The sequence below is a fragment of the Ambystoma mexicanum genome, chromosome 6q (assembly GCF_040938575.1).
Source record: "Ambystoma mexicanum isolate Mex_15411 chromosome 6q, UKY_AmexF1_1, whole genome shotgun sequence".
In the NCBI taxonomy this organism is placed as follows: Eukaryota; Metazoa; Chordata; class Amphibia; order Caudata; family Ambystomatidae; genus Ambystoma; species Ambystoma mexicanum.
Genome location: NC_090937.1, coordinates 1,431,713,656 through 1,431,730,677, shown reverse-complemented (window position 1 = coordinate 1,431,730,677; position 17,022 = coordinate 1,431,713,656).

Here is a 17,022-nt window from a genome sequence, read left to right as displayed (position 1 = left end):
ACCCCATTGGTGATTGTTGTTTATCTATTAAAACATATTGTGATTACATTTTAAATACATAAATACATATTTACCTTTGCAACTAGCCTGATTCCTGGTTTAGTGTGACCGGGGGGGTTCCAGAGAAGGGTGTGATATGAATGTATATTGTTCAGAATATTGAACTTATAGACAAAAGTAAATAAGGGTTTCATTTGTGCACTACATGCTGGGCTTTGACTTGGGTGTTTGCCGTATTGAAATCACTTACAGAGCCACATTTGGTTGAAAATCATGTAGTGACACAGAAAGGTAAAGGCTGAAAAACAAAATTAAGTGGTCTCTTAGGCCTATATCCTTAAACACAAGAGAAGAGCAGAACAGCCTTAGACATAAAGACGCATATACATAATCTATCCACGAGAAAAGAGAACCTCTGTGCCAGCTATAATCCTGAACACCTATAAACCCTGTCTCTGATAACACAACTTCCATAACACGCATAAACAAATCCCAGGTTTGACCTCAATTGGAACAATTCACGGTGTAAAGCTAGGTAGTTTTTAATAAGTCATTCAAATTGACTCCCTTTGCGTAGCATCTGTTGAAATCACCCCCTATTATGGGTGGCCTTACTCCAACAAGTTAATAATGATCTCCTCCCGTGCTGTTTGCAAGACATCATAGGAGATCTTGACATGGTTCCAATACAGATTTCTTATAAGAAGCTCTAACATTGATGTTTCGGACAACACCTCCACAGCCAAGACAACCTAATTCCTAGATCGAATTTCACAGGAACATGCACGAAGATTTAAGTCAATTGCAATCACCAATCCCCCTGAAGGTCGACCAGACCACCCCCTGGATGCTAAACTAGAAAATGTTCAAAAACCATCCAGGTCAAAATTATCGACTAACATTGTTTCTTGGAAAAGTAAAATATAATGATCCAAGAAAACAGTTTCCGAGATAGATGCCCTCATTATGTTAATTAACCCACAAACATTCCAAGAAAGAAATCTCACAATTATGGGATTAAAGATTAGTCGAGTAGTCACCTGAAGTAGTGAACATTTTTATTGCAGCTGCCAACCAAGACCGATCTTGAATGTGGGTACTGTTTGTGGGATATTTTGACCCACTCAGCTGTGCTATGCTACATCACTTTGCTGCATTGGTGCCAGAAACAGCAAAATGGCTGTGCTGACTCCTGTGCGCGCCAAGATCTCTGAACTGCGTTTTTCCAACAAACAGAAAATGGCTGCGCCACCCTGCCACACACATTTCAGGTGGGGTGGAACAGAGTACTCACTGCAGGAATGTGCCAGTGTGCTCTGCAACATTTAGCATGGAGTGAAGTGAAAGAGGCAGCATTATCTTGCTGAAAACCCAAAATGCCTCTTTAAAATGACACATCTTTCAACCTTAAAAGTGCTGTTTGGCGCTAAATCCATCCATTTACCATGATCCACTGTGATTGAAAAGGCCCTGCAATGTCCAGGATCATTCATTAGGCCTCAGAGGAACCGGGCCTCACTTGAATGAAAGCTCCTGTCAAAAGTATCTTTAAAGAATCAACCAGGGGCTTTGTTTTCATTTTGCATGGGAAACGCGTCTATTTTCTTTGCAAGAGTATCAAGAATCAGCTGTTCAGAGAAAGACTCTAAATAGATGCCTGTTAAATGTATGCATTCTGCAAAACAACTCCAGAACTCCAGAAAAGAACTATATGTGCAGAAAGTATGTATTTGCTGGAGATGAAAACCAAATTTAAAGAAATAGTAAAATGTGCATGTTCTGACTGAAGAGAGAAAATCACCTATTTAAAAGTACATTGTTGTGTTAAGGCCTGCTTATTTAGAAATGTAAAAAGATTTGTTGCTGGTAAAAGTACATCTATAAACTCTTCTGATTCCATAGGTTTAAATCAAAATGTTAAAACTTATAGGCTAAGTTAGCAAACTACATAAAAAAAACTTGCTCTGCCAGTTGCTAGCCCTGAGAAATGGTGACACCTCATAAACGTCTGGCACAGGAAAGCGCTAATTGCCAGATTGGAGGACTTTGAATGCACCAGGACAAAGGGACTTTCCCAGCTCATCAGACATTCGTATTTGCTCCAGGCTGGCACAATAGCAGACTGAGACTCTCACCTGTCAATTGTGGGGGGCAAAAAAATCTTCAATCAAGAGACAGGCCCCTCATCCTGCTTCAAAGGAATTGACAGCTGCTTGCAGTTGGGGGAAAAGAAAAAAAAACTGATCAAGTGACATTTGGTTTTAAAGGTCATTTTGTAACTGAACTTTAAAGACATTTAACTTTGCAGCAAGAATGAGGAAAAATATGAAAAGTGTGCAGTTATAAATCTAATGTTATGCTCTTTCTGACAGACAGAATGACAGATTGCGGGGAAAGTATTGATGTTGCGAACATCACATTTTGTACACACATCCCAGGGGTAAGCGCGCATCTGTGTACAAAATTGGGGAATTTTAGGACGAATATTTCATGGTTAATATTGCCAAAATGTAGCAGAAAGGCAAAACCAGGTCCCACAGACTCGGGGTTTGGATTGAAATATGACGCACAAAATATGTAACCTGTGTATCTGATTTTCTCAGAGGTTATTACTGCATAAATATGTATTTGTGGCAAAATTAGATTTTGGTTCCAGTAGCTGGGGAAGGTTTCTAAACATTGTAAAAGTAACCCCATAAACATAATGTCCTGTTTCTGTGATCCAATCAGCTGTGGGCAAGGCAGAAACTATGCCCTTGCCCAGTCCTAGCATTTTGGGTGTGGGTAGTAAGCCTGCCCCTACCAAATACTGTAGTGGTGTCATCTGGCATGATACATAAGGGCCCTGGACAGCACACAGGGTACACACTGATTCCTGACTTTCTTCCTGATTTCCTGCGTGGCGTCCTGTTCCTGATTTCTTCATCCTGGTTGATCCTGATTCCAGATTTTCATTGCAAAGCCAAGGCCTATGCATTGCTGAACCCCTTTTCAGCTATGCCTCAAACTCTAAAAATCCCCAAAAACCCAAGGGAAGCATCCTGATCCAGCCTGGCTTGCTGCTACTAAATGCATGCCTGATGAAACTCGCCACCCCACTGATCTGTAGTACCCAGTAACCAGAAGGGCCAGTCCAGTGCAGTCCGGTGACCAGAACGGCCCAGATGATCCTGTTCCGCCAGATTTGCCCAGCAGTCCTTGGTTAGACCCGATCCGTGTGAAGACCAGAACCCTTGAAGGTCCAAAATCCTAAATTAAAGTGGACTGTAAGTATAAATAGGAATCATAGAAAACCATAACATACTTTGCCTTGCCATGTCCTATCCCAATCTCTAAACCATCCTATCCTTACCTTAATAACTTGTAACATTGTCAGAATCCCTATTGCAATCCTGTTTTTGATTCATCTTGATTATCGCCATTTCTTTAGTCATTTTTATGTTGTGTAAATCCTAACCTATCAATCCTATTTCGAGTGGTCAGTCTGGTTCCGCCAGAGCGGGTGCTGGGGATCTGGGGTTGTAGTCATGAATCAACTTTAGAGCTTACTGTGTCCCTCTTTGGTATTCTAGCCTGCCTGCTCTAATCTAGAGTAAAACTATAGTAAATATTTTCTTGCCCAAACTGAGTTTCTTTTCTGTTTTCATGACCCAATTTTTCTAAAAACGCCTCTCAATCTACATTGCATATCTCCCTCAGTTTAATAGTTAGAGATCTCATTTCAATTCCAGAGTGTACCTAAGACCTATAGCTACATCCCAACCGTTTCACTGGTTTTTCTTAAAAATCGTTTGGTTCATTTTAGGAGGGAATCAACATTTGTTCAAAGTTTTACATGTGTTATTTTCATTCTAAATTATTTTCAACCTTCCATTCAAAATGAAATTGTTTATTTTTGCTCAAACTACTGCTCATGGTTGCTAGTATCTTTCTAATGTTGCTCCCATAGAAGTTTGTACTGATTTAAGTATTTTTGCACATTTTCAGTGGTTTATTCAGCCATTTCCAAAATGTCATTTTAAACAGTAGGGTTTCAAATCCGTTTTTCTCTCTTGTTTGTGGAGGGTAGTTTGCATTCAAATTCTGTTTAGTATTCCTTATTTCTGATTACCTGCTGCTTCCTTAGATCTATTTAGAAGTGTTTATTTATGGGTTGAGGAATATTGCAGGGGGAAATCCTAACTTAAGTGCTATTTTTCCAAGCAAGCCAGAAGTGTTCTTTTCTCTGGTGTTTTCTATTTTGTGTTGCTAAAGAGTGAATTTAAGTGCATTACATACCTTCGTATCTGTTATTGTCACCACTTTGGTGATTGCTGCTCCCTATTAAAAAATATATGTTTGATTTGAATTTTAAATAAATAAATATATATCACCTTTACCAACCATCCTGATTCCTGGTCCATCGTGACCCGGGCTATTTGAAAAGGGGTGTGATATGAGTGGTGTATCACTCAAAATATTTAACCTATATATATAATAAAATAAGCATTTTGCTTGTGTGCTGCATACTAGGCTGCGACCAGGGTACATCGCCTGATTAAAATACTTAACATGTTATTGTTAGAACCACCCACTCGATTTACCAAATGAAGAGCCTTAAGACTACTTTTCGACCAAAGACTGTTTCCAAGGAATTGTCGAGTTGTCAACGACTATGGCTATGAGAGCTGTTAAAAAAGAAGACACTTCACTAGGAGTTGAGAACTCATACAACTCAAAACCCAACAATCCCAAAGTGTTCTGCTGATCCCAGACAAGTCGAGCAACTATATCAGAATAGAAATATGCGACTAGATGCTCTGTTCCTCGCTCAGGAAAAGCTGCAATGTTCCCTGAATGTAACAAGCAAAGTGCTGGAATTTTAGAAAAGATGTCCAGTAGCCTGCCCCTATTCATTTTCACATTTCCATTGACTTGCTGTATATTTTCCCAGCCCACTGTTTTTATGTCATAAGAACTTGAAATAGGCACTGTTTTTGACTGCATAGTCAATTTTGGATCCATGATTCTGATTGCTGAAACTGTTTCAGTGGTCAAAGATGCCACCATATTGTTGGACCTTACAGAAGGCCTCATTGTGGACTGAGGAACATACACCATTGTGGGTTGGTTACAAACCAAATTTAAGTTAGCAGGATTGTCAATCTGCAATTCCGGAGCCAATCTTTGACCCACAAATACTTCACTGTCATTGTGGCAAGGAAGGTTAGGAACCTCGTTTTGATAACAGTTCTGTAACAGTAAAGGAACAGGGGAGGAGCTAGACCTGTTCCTTGTGAAATAGCATCATTGTTCTTGAAAGAAGAGCAGCGTTCCTCCACTAGGTCGCGGCACACGCACAAAAGATTTGTCTAGAATAATTGAATCAACACACTCCACTTCATCTCCTTTCTCAGAGACTGATTTGGTCTTCAAAGGATTTAGTGGAGAGATTTGAGGGATTGAGGTTGTAGCAGCTGATAATATAACTACTGGCATTGTTGAGGAAGTTGTAGAGCTGGTAGTCAAGACTGTAGGAACAGAGGCAGTTGAGGTAACAAGTGATAAATCCGAAGAGCCCACCATTGTTTCAGCGATTTCTAATGTTTGTCAAAAGGTGGTCTTTTTTGGCTGCTTCCTTCTTGCCAAACTGTCTGGGCTGCCTATTCTATACAGGAGGATCTGGTAGAACAACCATTGCCAACCAATAGATCAGGTGCTGAGACGCCCCTTGTAGCTAGAGAGTTGCTAATATGCAACTTGGAGGTGTAAGTAAAAGATGTGGCAGCCATAACCACCCCCACAAGCACCTTTTTGGTAGATGTGGTAGAAAGCACACAGCCAAGAAAATTGTAATTAGTTGGTATGTATAAGTGTGTAAATTATGATATGATATGATTTATTTATTTATAGCGCGCCTATTAAAAAGTGATTCAATGGAGGGGTACAAGGGAAGACAAGACAACAATCTTACTAGGCCTAGTGACATTGAGGTTGCACAAGTGCAGGGCAGAGGGAAGGGAGACAGTGCAAAGGGCAGGGCAGGAGTGGAAAGTGCTGAACACAGGATCAAAACAACAACAAATAGTGTGGCCAGCAGGTGGCAAGTGTAAGAGTTAAGCGCAGACAACGGGTGTCAGTGCAGGTAAGGGGACTGTAGGGTTGTAGATAAAGACCCAAGTGCAAGGGTTGCCAGGAGGCAGTGCGGGTATGCAGCTTGGTGGGCAGGGACCTGGGCCCGATTTCAGAGGGTAGCCAGGTGCCCAGTTGCAGTGGCAGACAGAGATCAGCAGGGAAGAGGAAGAGAGACAGCGGAAGCAAAGAGGAAGGTCTTGAGGTGCTTCCGGAAACCGTGATGGTTCTCCTCAAGTTTCAGAGAGGCACGGAGGCTGTTCCTTGTATTGAAAAAGGATGTCCTAGATGGAAGGGAGGGAGAGGAGATAAAAATGCTGTTATGTTGTTCCCAGGCAACTTCTTATAACAACTAAGAAAGCCCCTCCACTCCGAAGCCCGCCGATCATTCGACTAGCCGAAACAGACCACGCTTCCCGTCTCACTACGTGAAAACAAACACGAGTGCTGAAAAAAGACAATGGAGTAAGATAAAGCTTTACTCACTTTTAGGAGTCCATATAGAAGACCACATCCATAGACGTAAGACAGGGCCAAATTGCAACTACGCACTATTGCACACCATGTGTGTTCTGCGCTGCAGCCCTGATTTTATGTCAGAAGTCCACTCGAAGTCGGTACCACTGGAAACAGACACAGCTTCTCCTGCTTCCAAACTGTGACTACACACTGTTGCACACCTTGTGCGCTCCTCGCTGCAGCCCTGAGTGTATGGGCTGTCACAAGTCAGCTCAAAGGCAGTGCCACTGAAAACAGACTACATGGGAAATAGATACAGTTTCTCCTGCTTCCAAACTGCGACTACACACTGTTGCACAACGCGCGTGCATCGCCTTGCAGCCCTGATTTTATGGTCTGTCACAAATCTGCTCGAATTCAGTGCCACTGAAAACAGACTGCACAGGAAATAGACACAGCGTCTCCTGTTTCCAAAATGTGACTAAACGCTACACAGAGCCCGCACAATTCTCAGCTGTTTTAGTAGGTTATGGATGTCAGTCAGGAGCTTCCCTTCTTTTCACACTAAGATACTAGGAGTGCACTTTCATCATATGTAGGGCTTCCCCCTAAAGGGAAATAAAGTTGCTTGCATTCTCTCAACCAGCCCTTCGCTTCAGCTCTCTCTGAGCTAGCAGCTGGTGAAGTATGATGAGATCGCGGTTTCCGGTAACTAAGAGCCATGACCAGATGGGAGCCATTTACTTGGGACCCACATACGCAACTGTCTTCCGTAGTCGGTTGTAGTTGTACAGTGGTTAGCGGCAGCACTTGTTGGCTCGAGTAAGAAATAGAGATCCACTCTGGGAGAGATAATGTCATCCATGCGCTGTGTTACTAGCTAAACCCACTCCTGGCATTGTCATTCTGTATTCCGGCTACAGATCGCTTAACGCTATCTTCCTTCAAAAGATGGTCTGATGGGCTTGGGTCTGGTGTTGAAGAGGTCCCTCCATGCTCTGGCAATAAGCAGTCCACAAGCAGACGAGAGCAAAATAATGGGGGATACATTTCCCACGCACTTGCGTGATCTGAATGACACCTGGCCTAGTAGGATCGTTGTCCGTTCTCCCTTTGTTCCCAACCCTTGCCTCATCACGCCTTGAAACACTTGTGTATAGGCGCGTTATAAATGCCATATCATATCATATCATATCATATCATTGGGAAACTGTCTAGTGTAAGGAGGGAAAAGGCTATGTCACAAGGAGCCAATATAACATACTTACAAATGGATGCCATTAGTATTGGGGCCAAAGATTGGGTTTCAGAGCTACTTTTCAAAGGTTGGACCACAGCTTATAAAAGGTTACACAGAAGTTGTGGGCGTGTGATATTCCTTTGGAAAACCATAGTTTATAGTCTTAGTAATGTCTAATTAAAAGCCAGAAAATCTGATAGCCAGTGATTTGTTGTCACACAAGACAGATGTCGCAAAGATATTATTTACCAATCATAGTCAAGCTTCTTCTGGTGTGTGGTGTGGCAGGTAACAACCTTAGCTTTTATTTACGCTTATCTTCTTGAATAAAATCCCTTGGTAAGTGGCTGCAGGGGGAGTGTATGATGGAGGCATTTTCCACTTTTTTCTTTCAAACTAAGCCCAACTTGTCTCAAAACACAAAAGGCACCTTGGCCAAAATACCTATTTAACAAGGTACACTTTTAACCTTGTCGCCAAACGGTTAAAATCGATTGTTGTGTTTATTTGTTCAATAGGTGAGTAGCAGAAAACCTACAGTTCAGACTGAATCAATTGTGCTTTAAAGAGCTTTCTGGGAGAAAAACAGATGGCACGAGAGAAGACGGCGTTTTCATTTTTCTTTAGAATGCATAAAAAGTTTTTTTGGTGCAAATTATTGACTATCGTTACAGTCAAGGTTACTTTTTTGCTTCAATTTGCTGCTCAATGCAGCGCGTTCCGAATGACAATGGCGCGGCATTTAAATTCCAATTGAGTCGCCCCACGGTACCGAGGGGCTGCAGCCAGCGCGATCGCGATAATGGGAACCTGGGAGAGGGGACACCAGTTCAAGGCCCCCCAGGAGGGAGCGCGCATGCTTCTCGCCCGCTTCCCCATCGCCTTGGCGATGCGAATCAATAACACGCAAGGCAGGGGGAGGACTGTTTATGTCGAAGACAAGAGAAAATGGATTGAGTTGTGGCGTATATTCGACGACGAGATGGACGGAACAAGAGCGCCATTGAATAGCTGTGAAATCTAGAATGGGGCCCTCACAAAAAGCCGCCTGGCTCCCTGTGAATCGGTGCGATTGTGCCCTTGCAGCACCTGATTCGCTCCAGGGCCGCCCCGGCCTGAACTTGACTGTGGAAAAGGGAGGTGCTACGTTTCTGTTAATAGGCCAGTCAACGTGACGGCCATGGAATCCGGCCCTGGGGTTAGAGGGGTCCTGCCGCTAGGAGGAAGCAGACATTGGAGCGCCCTACAGCTTGTGGAAGGGGGTAAATGGGGTTTTGTCACCATGCGGGGAAGTGGCAGACGATGACAATGGCAATGTGTGCACGAAGCCCCCTTTGCTTTCAGACCTTGCGCATTCTTGCACAAAACAACATTGCATGTGGCTAGTTGCTTATGGTTCCTACTTCTATGCAGCTGTTGTGGAGAAGCTTCCAGTTCGTTCCAGTTGTATACTGAAATTGGTTATAGGTGCCTAATTGTCAGTGGCGTATGCAGCTTTTCATGCCCGGTCAGGTGGTGGATCCTGACGGCATACAAAAAGTGGTTCAAGATCGCTGGTGGTTAGTGTTTTTCATTTGAGGTCCTTTAATGTTTACCCTGAATTAGCGCAAGCAAAAGGGAGCCCAAAGCAGTGCAAAGACGTTTTTACTAATTGGTGGAAATGTAGGGTGACCAGACGTCCGGGTTTTCCTGGGACAGTCCCGGGAAATCACCCGACGTCCCGGGGTCCCAGGAGTTTTTTTATTTTATAAAGCCCGTCTGGGGTTTCACTTACGGTCCTTTTTTTTTCCCGGACGCGATTTCGAAATCCAGAAATCGGGTCCCGGCGCAACTTTTCCCCATTTACTTCCCTTCTCCTCCCTTCTCCTCCCCGGCACTCTCCTACCTAAATAAAGGGTGTGTATGTTCTCTTAAACAATTAACCCTTTCTATAGGTTTTTACAGTTTGCCACGTAGGATGACTTAATAACTACAGTAGGAGAACCCCATTAACCACCTTAATCACTCGGGTCACAGGGTCACAATTTATATTTGTAACATGTAAAGTGTGTCTAAGGTGGGTGAAAAATACACGACAAAAATATGTACACAAATATTTTCTTTACTATATATTCTTCCTAAAAATGTGTCACCTCCCTAAAAAACATCAATCTAAAACATGAGCATACATATACATACACTGAATGAAAATTGTATTCCACGTTACTGTACAATTAGACAATAATAAGGGCTGGCGTTCACATTGTACATTGTTAGAGAAGGTGACGCCAGTCAGTGAACAATATAAACAATCGCAATAAGAATAAAGGCAAAAGGAAGAAGAAAAAGCTGAACGAATCAATTTTTTTCAGATAGTCAATTGCAAACTCTAGCCTGAATTTGATTTACCAAGCTTTGGATATTCATCCCCCTATCTTGTTTTTCTTGGGGAAGGTATCCCAATAACCACAGTCTGCTAGAAGAGACCTATCTTTTGTCTTTCATCTGAAATTGAGCTCTTGCACGGTCCTCAAAGGAAGACCCTGTGCTTGTTTCAACCAGAACAACCCCTTGGAGAACAATGAGGTCAGGTTTCCCTCAGGACTGAAAGGAAAGTATTTGGCAAAGAAATAATCTTCTTGTCCACACAGCAGCCCCCAAATGGGTCTTGCAAATATAATGGACACATAGTCAAATCAATGTGTTTAGGGAGGGATACTTTGTCAACATAATGATAATGTGTATCTAGCGCCAGCTGCTTGCGGCATACTTGCTGTTGCCAGGCTGTTTCACAAGGAAATCGTGCCAGTTGCTGAACAGAAAAAGGATCATACCTACAAAAAGAACAAACCACCCCCAAGTGTGCTAGAACAGAGTATAAAAATACATGACATGTATGTGGAAGCTAAGTCTGTTAGTTTCACTTGTATATAAAACTGTGGATCTTTAGATTACTTACAGAAATCATTGCCATTGTCCTATGCTGATGTCAGAGAAATAACGCGCCACTTTTTTCCAGCATTAGGTTTCCACTTTCACGCTGATCATTTCAGCAAGACACAATGAAAACACTGTGTCTAAACTACATGAAAAATACTGTAATCCCTGTTGATTGAAGAGGACAGAGAGTTAGCAATGTCTGAACTCCCTTACCCCACTGTTAGGGGAGATTCTGGGGTCGGCAGAGCCGTACCTAGGGTCTGCGGACCTCCAGCTCACAGAGGGCCCTAACTCCCTCCAATGTCCCAAAGAAGGCGAGGTCCACACAAGGAGCAAAGGTTAACTGCCGTTTTATTATATCAAACGAGCAGGGACAACATACAAGGCATCAAGTTTCAGCCGAGCACGTCTCAACAATTTCAGGCTCGCAGGCCCTTTTTGTACACTTGTGATGTCACAATTGTCGTCACTTACCAAAATCCTTTCCCGAACCTAACGCCACCCTGGGTTGGCTCCCAGAGTGGTAGGTCCAGTATGGAGACATATAGGGTGCCGTGTTATTGGTGGGTACGCTGTCAGGTGGTATACTTGGTTCATCCCTAAAAGTTGCTACCTGAGAATTGTTACATTGGGACCCCTGATGATTGGCTGGAGATTCCAGCCGCTAGCCCCTGTCCCCCAGTTTACAGATTGGTCAGGCTGCGGGCCCCCAAGCCTGTGACCAATGCTGTTCCCAGCCCGCGAGACACCTGCTCTCATATACTGCTCTCATATACTATGTGTTAACAAGATGTAACTATGTGACAGTGTGTAACAATGAGGTCTTTGCTAATGCCATGAGAACAGTCCAGTCCCAGCGCATATTGTAGGTGGATTGTTGCAAATATGTGGCAAGGTTCAGTCTCAGACGTGGGATGGCTGCATCTTCCCAGCTTCCAAATCTTGGCATCCTGTCAGGTTGGCCGGATCACGTATGAGGAGACCGCTAGGGAAGTCAAATTACTTCGATTTGATTTGTATTTTAGCTTGAGGTGTCCTGCACTGTTGCTGGCCTCATAGTGGCACCGTGTGGAATGTCAATTTGAAAACATTATCGCCTTGGTGGTGGCAGTCCCTGCCAGGGCAATTTTGCTCGCTCAGCATCTTGCAGCGTCGAGATCTCTGCAAAAGAAATTTTAGTGTGCTGGATTGATCCGAGGCCTACCTGAATTCTAGTTATTCTTCCAATATGATTGCTCAAGTTTAAAAGCATGCAATGAGTGGTCAGGTCCCTGGAGTGCTCCTGTCCATCCATAGAGTAAATAGCGAGTAGCATCTGCAAGCATATACACAAGCTCTTCTGGCATGTTGTGTTTCTGCGGTGCGATAGAGGATTTATGTAAAAAATAACAACCATGCAGACAGAATGTGTGTCACTGTCCTCCAGCTCACAGAACTGTACGCGTATGTTCTTCATGTGGATAGGTGTGTGAGTGTCCTGACTGTGCCAATTGCATGTGTGCTTCCTGTCTAACGCAGCTATGTTGTCAATGAGTCTCTAACGACCTGCAACATGGTCTGCGGGGACGTCAATCGAGTTGGTCCATATAATCATCTCCAGCTCGGTCTTGGTTGTCATTGGTTGTGTTGGCTAGGGCTCTTGCCATCGTGGGATTGATCGAGCGGATGGCTGGGTAACTGTCATGATGTGAGCTTGCGTTTAGAGCAGTGGGACTGGGTGCAATCTCTGATAGTCGATAGTTGTTCTGTCAGGAGTGCTTCTTCCGGTTAGGGGCCCCATCAGGCGGGAAGGGACACTCAGATTTTCCCTCTTCACCACCATCAAGCATGAAGGAGCAATTTACCTTCATACTTGGAGAGTTCATCACATTTGGAAAAGATGAGTCAGAATGGTGCTGTCTCCATTTCCTGGAAGGTCTCAGTAGGAGTGGAAGTAGGGCCGGTCGGCATAGAGATTAAAAAAACACTTGTAAGTCATTTCCCTTGTAAAGGAGTCTCAAGAATATAATGAGCATAGAAGGCAGACTCTCATAGTGTGATCACTTTTAGAGGAGGTCCCAGACATGGCCTGCACCCCTTCCCCTCATTTAGAGGTACCAGGAGCGTACTCGCCAAGGTATGTGACGTATGAAGAGCAAATGAACCTACAAAGAGCTGCACTGGGACTCTGCCCAGTATACATCAGAAGATCCATACCTGTTAAAGCACCCATAACTAGACAACCCTGGGCAGCACGGTACCCTATCAGAAAGCCATACCAGCCGCTGATACGGAACGAAGAGTACCTACATACGGTCCACAAAGAGACCCCAAAAGCCTTAATGGAAGGCCAGTGGGATTGACTTAGGGGCCTGAATAGACTCGTGAATGAACAAAAGCGGCTATCGAAGACAAGCACGCCAGTGCGAGTAACTACGAAATAAATGTAATGGACACAGAGAAGAGACAATGGTAAAACGTGAGGAAACGGTGCTACATGACAAGATGGAAGCAACCGACCTGTTAAATGTGTGTAAATAGGCTTGAAACACAAGAAGCTAAGAAATCGATACTGCTTGCAATGCTTAGTAGAAGATAGAGCGGCAAGCACCAACCATATATCTACCTCAAAAAGGCACATTATACAAGTGCAACTCCATTTTGTAAAAGCAGAAATGTACCCAGGCGGCCAGAGGCCTGACAGGCCAAGTTTTGAAACCCGGCCAAAGGCAAGAGAAGGAGCGGAATCGAAACTCAACAAAGAGCGGCTCATGCCTAAGAAATCGAGGTCAAGGAGAGAAGGCGAGGAGAGCGTCAGCTAACAAGACTCAAACTTCAGAGCATACCAGCCTGCCTCATGAAGGTCAAGATAAGGGGGGCCCATGCAGGTGGCGAGGCTGACACAGAATTAAATGCACTAAAAGCTGGAAACTGAAGCAGATTCATTGTGAACTAACACGTGACCGGCCAGGCGCGAAGAAGTACCATCGCCTGATGTCATCCAGGACCCTAGGATGCCATACCTTTTCTCGATAAGAGACTACAGTTTCAGGGCCATCCTTAGCCAACTAATTGACACATCGCCCTAAACCGCTGATTGATGGAAGGGAGGCAGGGTGAAACTTGGGACACCAGGCACAGGGGTGTCCATTCTGCATGCTGCTAATTAAAAGTGGAAATTTATGTCAAGGGGTGTAACCTGCCCAATCACAATAGACCAAGTTATCTGGAGTCCTATATATATTGTAACCATTAGGACATCGTAGTTGTAGTGACGTCTATCACGCGTGATGTAGAGGGATGGGCGTAGACGCCCACCTGATAAGAGGTATCCAATCTGCATGCCCTATTATCATATACAGATATAACACCTATACTTAAGTTACCTTTCCTAACCAATTATATTGCATGATGATTTGATCGTGTTGGAGTAAGTGAATCCTGCACCCCCTGTCCTCACATGGTGCAGCTATCTTGTCTTACAAGTTCTAGAGGGTGAGCGCTAACCTATGGGCCCGTCAGCGATTTCCTCTCCCTCAGAACACTTGGTAGCTTGGGGATGGTTTTGGCCATTATTTATTGATTATGAATACTAAGACACCTTTAGACTGACGGCACGAAGTAACTCTAGGCCTTCGGTAAGATCACAAGTCCTTTCGCCATTCCGGCTGAGTAGACTGAGAAGCTCCCCGTGGACAATGATAGAGTAAAATTTCGAAAATCTGCAGTGGGTCTGAAGGAACCCGCCTTTCCAAGAATAACCCTTCTCATTCCCACGGGCAGCGGATCGGACGAAAACCTTAAGAGCGGGAAGAGAATGGGGCGGTGATCCCGAAGTTCCAGAGAGGAAAAGATGCGATAGGTGAGTGAAACAGTAAACTCGTTACTTTGGCAAATGTCTTGTAGGCATTAGAGTATGTAAGGGAAAGATAACGGAGGGTGGCGGAGAAAAAATAAAGTAGTTAGAAGTAGAGAAAACTGTATATATATAGAGGGTAATGACTCGAGCATAAGAAATAAAGAGTGGATATCGGGGGGAGACCCGAGATAAAAGGTAAGCCTTACCAGGGGGGCACCTGAGATAAAACATAAGGATTACCAGGGCGGCACCTGAGACAAAACTTAAGGATTACCAGGGGGGCACCTGAGACAAAACCTAAGGATTACCAGGGGGGCACCTGAGATAAAAACATAAGGATTCGCCTTATTCCTGGGCTTTAAAGAGTGGTCAGAAGAAACGTGAACTCATAGCCCACAGTGGGGGGACAATTTAGGCTATGGTGACGATTAAAGACGGCATCAAAGGGGTTCATTTACACCCCATGTCGGGGTATTGATTAGAAGGCAGGTATACGTGTGTCCAGCTGGTGTTCGTCTAGTCTGTTGAGTGTCTGTCATATGTGTTTTGTATGTCAAATGTAAAATAATTTTATTAATGATTGGTTCAAATGCATTTTGGCTTTACGCGAATCTGTAACTAAGAGGGAATCGCCATTGAATTGATGGGTTTTGAGTAAATTGTTTGGATAAATTTTGGTGGGAAAAGATTGGATTGGAGCTTGCGTATGTGGTGCTCGCTCATACCATTGAAAGGTTAAAGAATTGCATAAATACTGTTAGTGATGAAATTAAAAATGGAGGAAGTTACCCCACTTGCGCATTTGTGCAAGCAGCTACCCAAGCATGCACCAAAACTAAAAAAATACAGCACAGAGTGGGTCAAGGGTACCACCAATAAGATTTTTATGCCGTGGCCCCAGAACGGGTCACTCTCTAAGGCCGTTTTACAGCATATGACTACCTTCCTACATGCCACATATACAGGCAAGAAGCTAGAGAACCGTCTTGCTGTTCTAGAACTGTGGAAAATGTTTGAAGAGACGAATGTGGAAGAACCACCCACAGACTGGATACTAAATGTATGCACAGAGGGGGGTGAGACACCTACCACGCCTCCAGCCCCGCCTGAGCCAGTCATTGAAGGAAGCAAGTCAGAGGGTCTTTACCCACTAAGAGAACTTAAGGCAGCCACGGGGTATAGCAACCCCGCATATGAGTCGCCTACGTACAGTAGTGATGATAATAAGGGAAAAGAACAGGAAAACAATATCGCCTCCGCAGTCTCAAGGGATAAAGGGAGATGCGAAGATGAAGGGAAAGATTGGGCACGGAGTTGTGCACCTCCAGATAAGGAGAGAGAGGGAAATAAACGTAAAGGAAATGAAGGTAGAGGTAACGAGATAGCATTCGCGAAAGAAGAATTGATGGGAGGTCAAATATTACTGAAGTTGGATGGAAAAGGAAGTGATGATTTGAGGCCAAGGGAGAGGTCTGATGAGACGCAAAGGAGAGAGAGAGAGAAAGGGATGGAAGAAAGGAATGAAAGGACAAGAAAGAAGGATAGGCTAAGGTGAGAACAACTATATCGCGAAGAGCAAGGAATACCGCTCAATCGCACACAGTACGCAGCCTATAAAAAGTACAGGCAGAACCTGTTAAGGTTAGAGGAAGAAAGGAGAGTGCACGAAAGGGAAGTAAAAAAGCAGGAAGATGAGGAAAGTAGGAGGGCAAAAGAAAGTATAAATGAACGGATGAGGGAGGTAGATAAAGCTAGAGAAGAAGCAAAGAAGCGAAAGGAAATAGTTGAGGAAATAGAACGTAAGCACAGACAGAGGGCACAGGATCTTGAATATTTGGAGCGGGAAGTGATTAAAACCAGTCTTACAGTAGGATGGGAAGACATGGAAGAATTCTTTCCTGCAAGTGATGCGGTACCAGGTACAAGCGGGACAAATATTGAAGATTACTTTGACACCAGAAGCATCGGGGAAACGATTGATAAAATATACGATGAGATGGGGCTAGAGCAGATATCCGATGGGGGAGGGGAAGATGAGCGCTTAGAGAGCACTCAGCTATATGACACTGAGGATGTTACTCGAAGTAGTGGAAGCAGGGGACTGTCCCTAGACAGGCTAGAGATTTGGCAAAACGAAGAAGATGCAAGGAGTTGCATAAACTGGCAGTATTCAGAATCTGACTCTGGTGGGGAAACGGAGGATGTGGCACATGAAGAAGGGAGACAGTGCGAAAAATGGCTCCCAGGGGACCGAGGGGTACGATGGTCAGACGCTAGCGGGTCCACAAGTAGGGCACCGAAGTCTGCCGGACAGTCCAGCCGACATGAAGAAGCACCCCACGGTCAGAGGGGGGTGTCAGCGCCTGCCTATACAGACAGATTAAGGGCATTTCCAGGTAGATGGCAAGGTGGGAATGCTACCCCGGTGATAGACCGGAGAGCTATGGGGAAAGAA